Consider the following 13111-nt stretch of genomic DNA (forward strand, 5'->3'; position numbering starts at 1 on the left):
TTGTACCGTCCAGGCGCATATATCTGGAGCTGAATATAAGAAAATTGTAAGTGAAAATTTTTCTTTATTTACCACTATTAGCAGTTTGACATACTACACTATATCCATGCCCTCTCCTCTCTCCTCTATATTTCCCTGAGCTTGACAAGTCTACCACACGCGCTGCTTCCTGACACTACCTTCTATATACACATTAGTGTTTATTAGTGATAGACCACCAAAAAAAACCACTTTGGTTTCGTCATCCTTGCCATCTGCCATTTTCCAAATGCACATGACATTGTATATTAGCACAGTATTGTCTCATCCCACCGTGCAATCCACTTGCATACCCAGTGATCAATCTGATATAAGGTTGACGCTTGTCTGTTATCTGTAGTTGTGTTCCAGCCTGCTCTGTCTTCAGGCCAGTAATTATCTCAGCGCAACATACAAGATGTCGTCATTCCCATACCACAGTCGTCATTTGATCATGCAGTTCATGGAGAATGGCAACTGATATTAAAAAAAATAAACAACTTTTCATTATTTATCCACAAGTATCCAGATATTATCCTTATGCTTTCAAATGACACGATTTATTATTTTGCATTCTGTACGTTAAAATATATAGCAATACCTACAATTATTAGTATTATTTTTACTATATGCAGTTTATGCTATTAATATTGGTTTTTTTTTTCTGAGATATTGGGAAAAAATTGACGGAGACCCCATTCTCAGTATAACCAGCCAACGTTCTGGCTTGCTGATTGTAGTGGGAATTTCAGATGAGTACAATTGGACTATGTGAGGTCCACAAAGGCTGTAATTATTTAGCAGCATTCCATAAAAGGAATCTGTTTGTATCTGCTGCGGAGAGTAGAGCACTAGGACCCAGAGAGTGTTGTAGTTTCTCAGGAACACAGTGACACACAGCTAGCTCACTAAGTATGGGCTGGTTATGGCTGCACAGTGTCTGCAGAGATTATTCACAATAAACAGCACCAGGATTATAGCAATAACCGTTGGAATATAACCTTTCATCTGAAGTAGCAGCTGATGCAGAGGAGACATTCAGGACACTAATAATTAGGAGGTAAATAATGTCCTTTTCCTGCCTTTTTATATCTCATTGAATAGTGCTCAGGGATCTGGGGTAAATTTTACATCCACATTGTAAACAAACACTTCCTGACGTCAAGACAAGCTTTCCTTGCCGAACTTTTACAGTGATATTAATCATCTGTGTTTGTAGCACGCTACGGCATAGGATTACTGCTCTGGCTGGGTGATATATAAAGCAATGTGGTAATTTATAAATGATATGGAATCCACAAATTACACATAAAGTGACGCATGACAGGGAAGATCACATGTATGTAAAAACATGGGTATCATCAAAGTGGTTGCCTCGACAGATGATTGTAAAAATTATTTCAAATTTTGACCCCTAGTACATCTACAAAATAAGTGCCAAGGTCACTTTATAGGTGGTAAACATTATAACGCAGTAAGAATTTTCAGGTAATGTATATATTGGAGAAACGTTCAGGTTTACAAATATCTGGCGCAGTTTACAATATTATTTATTTTCCTTCTGATTGCACTTTATTTATCTCTAATATTTAATGTACAATGCATGAGCTAGAAGATGTTACAAATGTGTGTGTGCTATAACACACACCCTTATAGAAACAGACAAAAATATATATATATATATATATATATATATATATATAATTTACAATATGTTGAGAAAATCAGAAGCACAATAGGGTCAAAGGCATTTGTAAATGTAGTATTTAAAAAATATATATATTTGTGCCATAGCACCAATGCGACGGGTGTACTGTGATGTATTGCAGTAGTAAGCATGTGTGCTATCTGATAAAGCTCTGTCAGGAAGATCTATAACAATACATCACAAAGAATAGAAAAACAGGTATCTGGTACCATCTGATTGAAGCTCTTTTCATGCTCAGCCAGCAAACAGATGACTGAGCTTGATAGGCAACAAATACAGTAGAAAACACTCTTGATCTCATCTTCACCAATCTCTGTACTGCCTCTAAACTCTCCACTGTTCAATTTATAATATCTGACCACAATCTGCTGGCCATTAACATCGGCATACCCTGTACCCAAATTATACCATACTCAGTACATCAGTCTTGTAAGCACCACTGTCTCGACCTACAGCATCCACCAAACTCTCCTTTTACCCATATTAAACCTGCCCTAGCCCTGCAAACCTCTCTACAACTTTACCCTCTTTTCTGAACTAGATATCATGGCACCTCCTATGTTTAAACATTGTAAGCGATTGTAAGTGAACCCGGTTATAACCTTGGCACACTAAGCTGACCTCCTCCCCAAGGTTCTGTCCTTGGTCCCCTACTGTTCTCGATCTATACTGCTTGCACTGGTAAACTCATCTGCTCTTTTGGCTTCCAATATCACTTCTATGTGGATGAAAATCTATCAGTCCTCTCTTGATCTCTCTCCATTCCTCATGATTCGTGTCTCTACCTCTCTGCTATTTCTAACTGGATAGCTGCTCACATCCTTAAACTTAACCTGTTCAAAACAGAACTTCTCCCTCAAGTGTTGTTACTCCCATGTCTGTCTCCCTCCAAGTCAATAGCACTAACACAAACTCCTGCTTGCAGGCTCGCTGCCTAGGTGTTTTCTTCGACTCCAATCTCTTCTTCACACTTCATGTCCAGTCATTAGCCAAATAATGCAACTTCCATCTCAAAATATAGCAGGCATCTGCCCCTATATAACACCGGATATGGCTTTGGTGCCGGTCCATGCCGCTATCATCTCTCGCCTTGACTACTGCAGTCTGTTTTTTTAAGTCTACTAATGCGTTTCCAGCTTGTCCCGTTACAGTCTATAATGAATGTGTTGGCAAGGCTCATCTTCCAGTCTCCCCGCACTTCCCATGTCTCACCCCGTTGTCAGCCCTTACACTTGCTTACTGTAAAATGTAGGGCTCAGTTCTGGTGCTTGCTTACAAATCTCTACATCTCGCTGCTCCTACCCATCCCCTCTAATACACAAGTATATCCTTTCCAGGCCACTACGCTCTGCTGAAGGTCTGCGTCTATCCTCTACTCGTAACGCTGGCGACCACCTTCAAGATTTCTCTAGGGCTGCGCCATTCCTATTGAACTCCCTTCCCTGCTCCATTAGACTCTTATTCAGTCTTCGTTCCTTCAAAATATCATTAAAAACTTACTTCTTTAGGAAAGCATATCAATTAAACTGTTAATAGCTTTTCCTCCCTGCACCTTTATAATGCACCTTGCTTCCTCTGCAGCAACGGTGTTACTATTGTAGAATCCTACTTTTTCCCATACATAAATTACATCCCACTGTTACCTCTTGTGCCACTTTACCCCATTCCCTCTAGAATGTAAACTTGTTTGATGAGGACCCTCTGCACATTCTGTTCCTGTACATCCAACTCATCTTGTTACAAATACTAAATAATGATAGTAATAATAATAATAAGAGGTACAGTAATGGTGACCTCATTTCATCCTGGTTTTACTAATATGCAAGTAAAGTAGTAAATTGGCCAGATACACACCTATGTGATATAATGAACTAACATATATGTATCCTCAAAACCTGGTGTGTCACAATGTGGGGTTCAAACATGCTTGATACAGATATGTGTGTAAGATATATATTTCAGTATCACGCTGAAATAAATATGTATATGTAATAATAAATATGTTAAGGGTGATTGGAATGAGTCTTTTTATGTTTATAGCTTTTTGTATTAATGGCTCGCCATAATATATTTCTACATCAACCCAAAAAAATTAATACGCAATCTAACATTCTTTATAAAGAATATACATTTATTCTACTCACAATAAAAACAGAAATACATGTGTAAAAACTTAACAGATCTGACAGCTTAAAGATGTTACAGAGGGAGACATCTTTGGTGGAGAGTAAGCGTCTTTGTCCAGAATGTCAGGGTATGAGAGAATAGTAGTAGAACGTTGTCGTTTGTCTACTGTTCTTTTAAAGACATGACTATAATGATATCAGAACTGTTAGCTAAAACTCTGGCCATATAAGGACATATATGAAGACCCTCGACCCTCAATGCTCTCATTATACACCCATATCCAGACTTCTGATGGTACAGCATAGCAAATCACCATCTGTTCTTTTTAACCCATTAGACATCCATACCTATTATGAATAGGAACATAGATTATGTAATATTCTCCACACACATGCTTGTTATACAACATGTACAAAGCTATGGAGTTTAATGTATTGAATTGCATGCATGATAGAGCGATATTGAATATACATGCAATAGTAATGAATCGTGTTGTATAATGTAAAGTAAATCACTTATAGTGATATCACAACGTGTAAATTAATGACATGCATGAATTAATGTGTATGCCATAATACAGTAATAGGCTATAAATGGAAACATGTACAAACACACAGGAATATTTTTCTTCAATAAATCTGTAATTTTTTAGTGAAAACAGTATTTTGATACAGATTGTTGTGTTTGTGCAGTAGTATCAAATGTTGTTAATTTTGTTTTGTTATTTTGTAACACAGCTACAGGTTTAAATCCAACATATGATCAATGTTAAACATATTAACCATTTCGTATTTGTGCCTGTATGCTTATTTGTGATATAAAACAGGAGGACAGTGAGTTTAAACCATAGTAAACACAAGACAGAGACAGCTCATTGCAGAGTTTTGACAAACAAAATAGCATCATAAGTCTGCCTTTCATGTAATCATTATGTCAGCTCCGACAGGAATATAAAGGCTGGCCTAGTAACCCTTTGCTCTGAGTGTAAAATAATGAAGGCTGGCCTTTTAACCCTTATTGGGCCTTCGGGGCTCTTAGTTCATAGTGGAACATAAGGCTGGCCTATAGTTACTGGGCCTTCATTGCTCTTAGCTCAGAGTGGTACATGAAAGCTGGCCTATAGCCATTACTGCATGCTCCTGGCCCTCAACTCTAATAGGAACATGAGAGCTGGCCTGTTAACCCATACTGAGACTTCCTGTCCCATGCTCAAATAGGAACATAGAGCCTGCCATATTAACCATTATTGCACATTTGGTCTGTTAACCCTTGCCTTCCTGGCCTTTAGCGCAAATAGGAATATTAACCCTTATTGTTCCTCCCTGGCTTTCCTGCTTAAATAAACCTTTGCTGTGCCTTCCTGGACTCACGGTCTTATTCAAACATGAAGACTAGCATATTAATCCTTACCGGCCTTGCTGTCCCTCAGCTAAATGGAAAAATTATTAAAAATACATACAGCATTTCTTTTACTAAATCTAGAATTCTTAGGAATTCGCCAACGAAAAAAAATTCAACAACTGAACTTGGCTTCCAGTTTAGCTGTTTGGCCTAAAATTTTTAATTCTCAGTTGAATTCCTAAAAATTATCTGCTTAGCAGAAAACTCTGGATAGCATATTGATTGTGTAATATTATAATGATAGTGTAGAACAGGGGCAACCTTTTAGTAGTACTGTGCCAAAACAAGGTCTTGAAGTCCCTTGACGTGCCGGTCTTACTTTTTTAAATTGAGTTGTGTATGTTGCCATATTCTGCTTGTGTTATTTATAGGTGCTGCAGTTACTTTGTAGTGTTGTATTTGTGCAGATATGGGCTGTAATATTGTATGTGTATGAGACCTATGAATGTGGGCTATGTATCACGCTGCTTGTGGACGGGGGCTGCTTGTGGACATGTGTGTGGATAACATGTCACATAGTGTCTTTGGTGGTGTGTGTATGTGTTGGGCTGTTTGTGGTTTTGCATGTGAGAGGCTGCTTTTGTGGGTTTTTTGCACGTATTTGGATTGTCAGTGGTGTTGTGTTTCTGGGGATTGTGTGAGTGTGTTTGTGTGTGGTTTGCTTGTATTATTTGTATAAGGGGGAGGCTTCTGCTGCAGCTCTGTGTATATTTAGCAGTGTGGGTGGCTTTCCTGGGATAAAGTGGAAACCAGGCTTGCCAGGTACAGGTCAAGGGCAGGAGCTGCAATAGCTGCTGCGGGCTTCTCTACTCCAGTGTGGATTCTCGTTCACAAGTGCTGAGAGGAAGTTTTCTGAGATCACTTCCTCTAATTGCTGCAATGCGTAACTTGAGAATTGTCCCTCATCACCTGCAATCACCACTCAGTTTGAACTAGCAGATATCTGAAGTCCCACTGATGCTCCTGATAGGTGAGCGTTCGTCTGTCTCAGGAATCCTTGAGTGCCGTGCAACAGCTTGCTGACACTTGGTATAGAATATTGCCTGTAGGTCACTGGGTGCTGAAGCTCTGATGTTTCTGGATGCATTTTCATTTGGAGAGTTAATTTGCTATGTTTTCTTCTTGGCTTTCAATTGAACGGCCCAGTTCAACTAAAACCTGCAGACACAAACAAACAGTTAATTTAGAAATTTGCTGTTTAGGCATTACATTGCATGCATTCTCATTGTTACCAAGATCCAGTGTTATATAGTGGCCAGAGCCACAGGTTTTGTCTCTTCGTTAGGCCTGATCTAAATGACCAAAGTACCAATAAGTGTAGTTATTGTACGCTTATCTGTCAAGGAACCATCTTATAACCATACCTTGCATCTCTTTGTCTCTCTCTCTCTCTCTGGATATCCTGTATTTTAGACGCTGTGGCCTGTAGCCAGAGATAACATAACTCAATATTGTGGTCAACCTATTGCCATCATGTTATAAAACGATATAAATCTAGATTGTGCAGTCACATAGACCAATTTATTCTGCCCATAATAAAAAAAAACTGATTGTATTGATATCATTAGACTGATTCCAAGCATTTTTCAATACATTTACTTTGTTAGTCTTATACACATCCAAAGCATTCTTCAATTCCTTTACTGTGTCATCCCTATACACACCTCAATCATTCTTTTTTTGGGGGGGGAGGGAATGTTTGTTTCTACACATCCTAAACGACCGTAACGTTCCTTTGTAGGAGCTATGCAATCTGGGATCATACACCAATTTGTATATTGTCTGAACTTTTGGGCTAAAATATGAATTTAACTTTTAATTCCCAACAGGTAGGGTGGGCTGGACAAGTGGGCATGTTCTGGACAAACATAGCATCCCTGTCTGCCAACAAATGAGGCACGTCAGCCTGGTACACGAGTGACTGAATAACAGACTGCCTAGTACAGCTGTCTTATGTTGAACACTGCTGTATCACTCAAAAATGGGCTTACATGCCCTAAAAATCATCAAAAGTGGTTCAAGCACAGTTAATCATGTTCTTGTGCTACACTTTACCTCAGTCTTTATGACAATGGATAACAGAGCCAGGATGTATGATGATGTATGGGAGGGCTATGAAAAATTGGGTGTTGATGCCATTTGTAGCTTGATACTCATACTAAGGATATCTAAATTAATTCCATATTTTCAGAGTGCTTTTGTTGATACAAAATATATCATTTTGTACTATATCTGTACAAAACCATACATCCAATTTACAGAAAACACATGTATTTTAAATAGTTTTTTTTTTTAAATCCGAAAAAACAACTGTAGTGTTTTAGAATCTGTTCGGTGCTGAGATTTTTTTTAAATAGACTTTAAATGACGCAAGTTCGAGGTAATCGTGTTGTAAGAATCACAGGACCAACTGATGAGAACAATTTAAGCTACATCCAGTCTATAAATGGCAGCTGAAAGCTTGTGCAGACTTCTAAATTAGTAACAGGTACTTTTCCTAATGTATGAGAAGCAATGGTGCAAACATGAGTCATTGCTAGGAGACAAGCTTTCTGACTTCTATTTTTCTGTCTGCATTGATCATTATTTTCTACTGGTAAATAAATCTTTCATTTACTCCATATATGCGATTACGCACCAAAACCATGAGAAATGGCAATGTTTATACATTCGGCTAAAAACCCTTAAGGCTTACAATTTGGAAGGTCTTCATGTTCAGCATCAACATGTACAGTGTGATGATGCCGAATGCAGATAATTCTTCTCAGAGAGAAGCATTAGCTTGGTGGGTCATGTCAATTGCTGAACAGTCTTTTCTATACTAACCACTGCCTTGGACAGAGATTGAGGCCTCGCAATCTCACAGTAGTCAAATCAGGCTGCAATGATGTAGATCAAGCATGTCAAACTCAAAGGCTAGCACGGGCCACATAAACAAGGTTTTGGTTTATGTGGGCCACAAATAAAACAAAACCTTAAATTTTCATAGAAACGTAAGTTTGTTTTGAAAAGTACAGAATAATAAAAAAATAAACGCATCCCCACTGTACTAAATCCCAGTCTCCCAACCCCCCGTACTAAATCCCAGTCTCCCCCTCTGTACTAATTCACAGTTCCCCCTTTATACTAAATTCCAGTCCCCCGCTCTATACTAAATTCCAGTCTCCCCCCCCCCCTCCCCTATACTAAATCATAGCACCGCCCTCTATACTAAATCCCAGCCCTTGTTTAAAAAAAACAATATATGCCAACAAGCAGACTCCACTCACATTGCCGCTGCCACTATGCGACTCCGGAGTCCAGTCTCTGGTATACCCCCAATGGCGCCGTCCACATCCTGTGCCAAACGGATCCTCCTGCTACTCCTTGAAAACCTGTGTCGGTGGAGCAGGTTGACGTCTCTGCTTTAATAAGCATGGCAATCTCGCGGCTCGCCGGGCTGCAAAAATATTCATTGTGGGCCGCGAGTTTGACTTGCTTTCTGTAGATGATTTTATTTCTTTTTAACAAGGAGGACCCATGTAAACTAAAAAGGATCTACCCTAACGTAAAAATAAATACAGCACTCTGTAAAGGTAGAAAATCCCTGAATATGTTTTGCAGAAAGTGGGTGCATCTATATCAAAGTGCGCTTTGAAAGAATTTTGACCCCCTGCACCAACCAAGAATGGTTGGTACAGGGGTCGAAAAGTCAGGATCGTCCTGAAGACTATGGGACAATCGGGTGACACACTTTGGATTATGTTTACTGGGATATGGTTTAGCATGAGAGGTTTGTTTAAGAACACCTAGGTTTCATTTTTCTTTTATTCCATGCATGTTTATTACCTTTGGCTTCCATGCTATGGTGCAGTATGTGCTCAAGTCTGGTAATGTGATGACAGCATTGCATTGTGGGATGCCATCATGCCATTACTTTAGTTTGTATGCCACACTGTGCCTTGGTGACCTCACATATGATATAAATCAATGTAAAAACAAAATCTGTGCTGTATTTTGTATATATTTCACAAACCATAAACTTCTGGCTACCTTTAGGGTTCTACAAACTTAAATTGTACACGCTTTTAAAAAAAAGTATCTCGCCTGCTACATTAAAACCATCATTGTCCTACACAATGCTTTTTAAAAAATAAATAATACTTTGTCAAGAGTTAAACTAGCCGCATTATGTTAAAGAATGAGTCATCTAATGGATTCATTCTGTCTTCCTTTCCGATTTTAGGAGAATCCAAGCATGCTTTATTATGAATAGTATAAAACATACCGAAAAGAGCACACAGAATGTCTGATCTCTGTTCTAACATGACTCGGTGCCCCTTACTTGTAACTACGTACCCGAGATAGGATACGCATACACAGCTTGTTGATTTTTTAATAGAGACACTCAGTCCATTCATGCATTTTTCATGAAGATATATGTAGTGTAGAACTATATATAATCTATTCTGCCTGTGTTTGCAGAACATTCACTATTGCAGTCCTGAGCAGTTGTATTTTAGGAAGTCGTGCCCTGCTGAGAAAGTCTATAATGCCTGGCGTTAAGTAAGCAGTTAACGTAACAGGCACCAGTCTCTCCGCAACTTCCGATGTATACTCTGCAAACTCGCTGTCTCTTCTTCTTCAAATAAGTTGTCTCTTCCTAAGATGTGCAGTCTCTTTTCTTCAAATAAGTTGTCTCGTCTACAAACGTATGATTTCTCTGTCAGCCATTATTGTATCGGTTTGTCATTTGCCAGAATTATTAGACCATATAAGACCATAGATCCTGTCCCCACTTCCTTTTGCGCAGCACGGATATTTCAGAGTCTTAGATAAAAAACAGATTTTCTATGACATTTTTGGGGGGGAAAAAGTCAGTTCAGGTGAAGTCCACTACATGGCAAAAAGCATGGCCCAAAACTAGCTCTCAGCAAAATGGAAAAAGCTCATATAGAAAAATAGCATCACAGTACCTATCTGAGGGTTTCAGCAATTATTATCTAACAAGGGCAGAGAGACTGGGCACCATATGACTCTGGAGTACTTTGCTTGGAGACTTTGTACCCCTTTAATATCATCATCACTCTCCACCCCTTCAATAATAAGGTGGAGGAAGGAGTCACGCCACTGACCAGGCCCCAATCTTCCCCCTCGCCCTTTCTGGATGGAGGAGGAGGTCCTCCCCTGGCTACTTGTAGAGTATTTTAAGCACCATTCTTGATTTGTGATTTTTTAAAAAAAATTTTTTAAATGATATTCTCAAAACATGATGTCTTACACACCCCAGTTTTTATTTTAATAATGTATTATTTCACTTTCTGACTTTCTCTGCATAGAAGAGAGCAGTGAATCATGCTGCTCTCTGTTGCTGCACTAAAAGAGTGAATTTAGCTGATGCTCCTTCCTTACCCATTACCTAGACTAGACTTTAGTAAAAAAAATATATATATATAGTTTGGAGCAGCACGTCCGAATAAAATTCCTTCTAATCCACACCCAGATGAATCGATCGTCCAGGAACAAACAGTTGCACAGGGACCTGGGTTTAGGTTCTGGGAGAGGCCCATGTTTTTTTAATTGTTCTAAACAGCTTGGTATGACTCAAACTAGTTGGGGGCAGCATACAAAGGCTATATTCACCATAACCATCAGCTGTAGTGATTATGGTTCGTCAAGTGCCTCCACAAGTAATTGATTTCCATTCAGCAGCTTATATTTCCTATGTTCTACAGGGCATCACTTTTCATACACTACCCATGTGGGTGAGGAAGTTGCACTGTGCAATGTGACATAATTAAAAACTAGTTGGCTATGGGCAAAATGAAATATATACAATGTACATAGATACATACAGTTGTAATTGTAAAGTTATATACTTATATGCTGCCCCACATTATGCGGCTCAATACTTAAAGAATTTGTGTTTGGTTTGTGGTGAGGTTTTGTGCACTCAGTGACAGCCGTGGGAAGTTGTGCGAGCGTTGTATACTAGTGATATCTGATTACACACTGCTTGCACTTCACACTGTCACAGGCTGCTGGGAGATATCTGTAAACAATCTGCTCATAGGTTGAAATATTTAGCCACAGGAAGTGGCTGCTTGCTAAACCTGAGAAGTGAGGACTTGTCGCTATGGCAACTAGAAGTTTTCTGATAATTTAACCCTTTTACCAAAAACAAGGCACAGCTCTAAATTTAACCCTTCCCCAGCCCACTGTAATGCTTCCTCGGTAACAGGCCCCAGACGCTCATTTAACACTCCCCTATAAATAGAGCCACTACTTTAACCCTTCTCTGTCCATATGTATTTAAAATGTCAACATGAAAACATTGAGTTGAAAATGTCGCTGTTTGGGTTGATGTAGTAGTGTAGCGTTAAGAGGTGGTTTTGGGTTAGGAAAACAAAAAATACAGCTGAGAACATGTTAAATGTGAAATTAATTAACTATACTAAATAACCCTGTCTCTCTTCACTAACCGTAAGCCTCACTAGTACTATAGCACTGGGAACGCTGGTGTACCCCGTGTCTATACCATGCCAGGTACTGCAGAGTAGCTAGTGACACAATGGTATTCGGTATTATTAACGGCGCTATAATGCCACCACGGAATTCAGCTTGGCATCATTGAAGCACTGCTAGAATGAATTTTAATATTTTTAATTTGTCAGGTTGACATTTTTAAACTTCCCCATCAACAAGGTGCCCAGATTAATTTAGCACGTCTAATAAATATTTTTTTACCTTTACCCAGCCACACACTGTAACTTAAAAGTAACCCTATTTTCTCATTCAATCCGTCTCCTGGCACATAGGGCAGCTTTAACCCCATAAAGGCCATGTACATAATCCTTTAAGGATGTATTTCCCAAATATCTTCAGCACTCCAGTGGTTATGGTGCAATGATTCTTAGGGAGGAATATTTCCCTCGTGGGCAGGTCTGCTCCTCATCATATCATGGCTGTGCCTCCCCCATCCTGAGTTGATACCGATCAATGTTGACCACCTATATTTGAATCTCTATTTAAGTTCACTTTGGATTCTTTCAAATGTATTCTTTATAGAAACACTTTCGGCATACTCCAGCAGCTTGATAACAATGTCATCTGAATGAGATCAGATTATTAAATTGAAAACTAATAGGCCTCGATGTAATATTGTTAAGCTTTCCAAATCATTTAATATTTTTGGATAAACTTTTTAAATTATTTTTATTCAACATATCAAAAAATATATCTCATATAAAAATATATTTATAATATAAATAAAAATATTACAACACTTTAAACGTTTATCCACAAATTTTAAATCATGTCGGAAGCTTATTTAAGAATAATAAATTAAAGCCTAAACTAGTCAAGATGTGACCATGGCTTAGGCACAAGAGCACTTCTGGCACCATAACCACTATAGCACATTGTAGTAGTTATGGTGCTTGGAGTGTTCCTTTAATCCCAAAGTTGTGAGATTAGACACGGCAAGGTTCAAAATTAAGCATTACAGGTTAAATATGCAGAACAGTTTTAAGAAAAAGAATTGTACATTATTGTATATATTTTTTTTTTTAATTCTTTATTTTATTGTGCATGAAAAATACAACGATACCAGCAATGCCACAACAGCTATTACCAGTTTTTAGGTCTACATTTACAGACAATTGTATGGCTTATCTGAACATTGCACATTTTATATTTTAAAGCAGTTTCAACAATAGTTAAATCAACATGTCAGTTGTAAGGTAGGGCAAACGAGGTACGGATTCCGGTTAACTGACTGACTTATTGTGAGGTGCTAGTGTCACCAGCTTGATAAACTGAGGCAAATCCTATTTGTGTGGGTTTAAGAATAAAGAAATAAAATACAATGGGTATCTC

The 13111-nt window shown here is 38.5% G+C and overlaps 1 protein-coding gene across 1 annotated transcript in view; it reads left to right on the forward strand.

Annotated features, from left to right (window-relative positions):
- The first annotated feature begins 936 nt into the window (after positions 1–936).
- The window catches only part of FOXN3 (forkhead box N3), a 220076-nt gene continuing 207901 nt past the window's right edge, over positions 937–13111 (forward strand). The window contains exon 1 of the mRNA XM_063440079.1: positions 937–1078. The gene's annotated coding sequence lies outside the window, so the exon portion shown is untranslated. The remainder of the gene's footprint in view (positions 1079–13111) is intronic.

This window comes from Pelobates fuscus, chromosome 13 (assembly GCF_036172605.1).
Source record: "Pelobates fuscus isolate aPelFus1 chromosome 13, aPelFus1.pri, whole genome shotgun sequence".
NCBI classification, from domain to species: domain Eukaryota; kingdom Metazoa; phylum Chordata; class Amphibia; order Anura; family Pelobatidae; genus Pelobates; species Pelobates fuscus.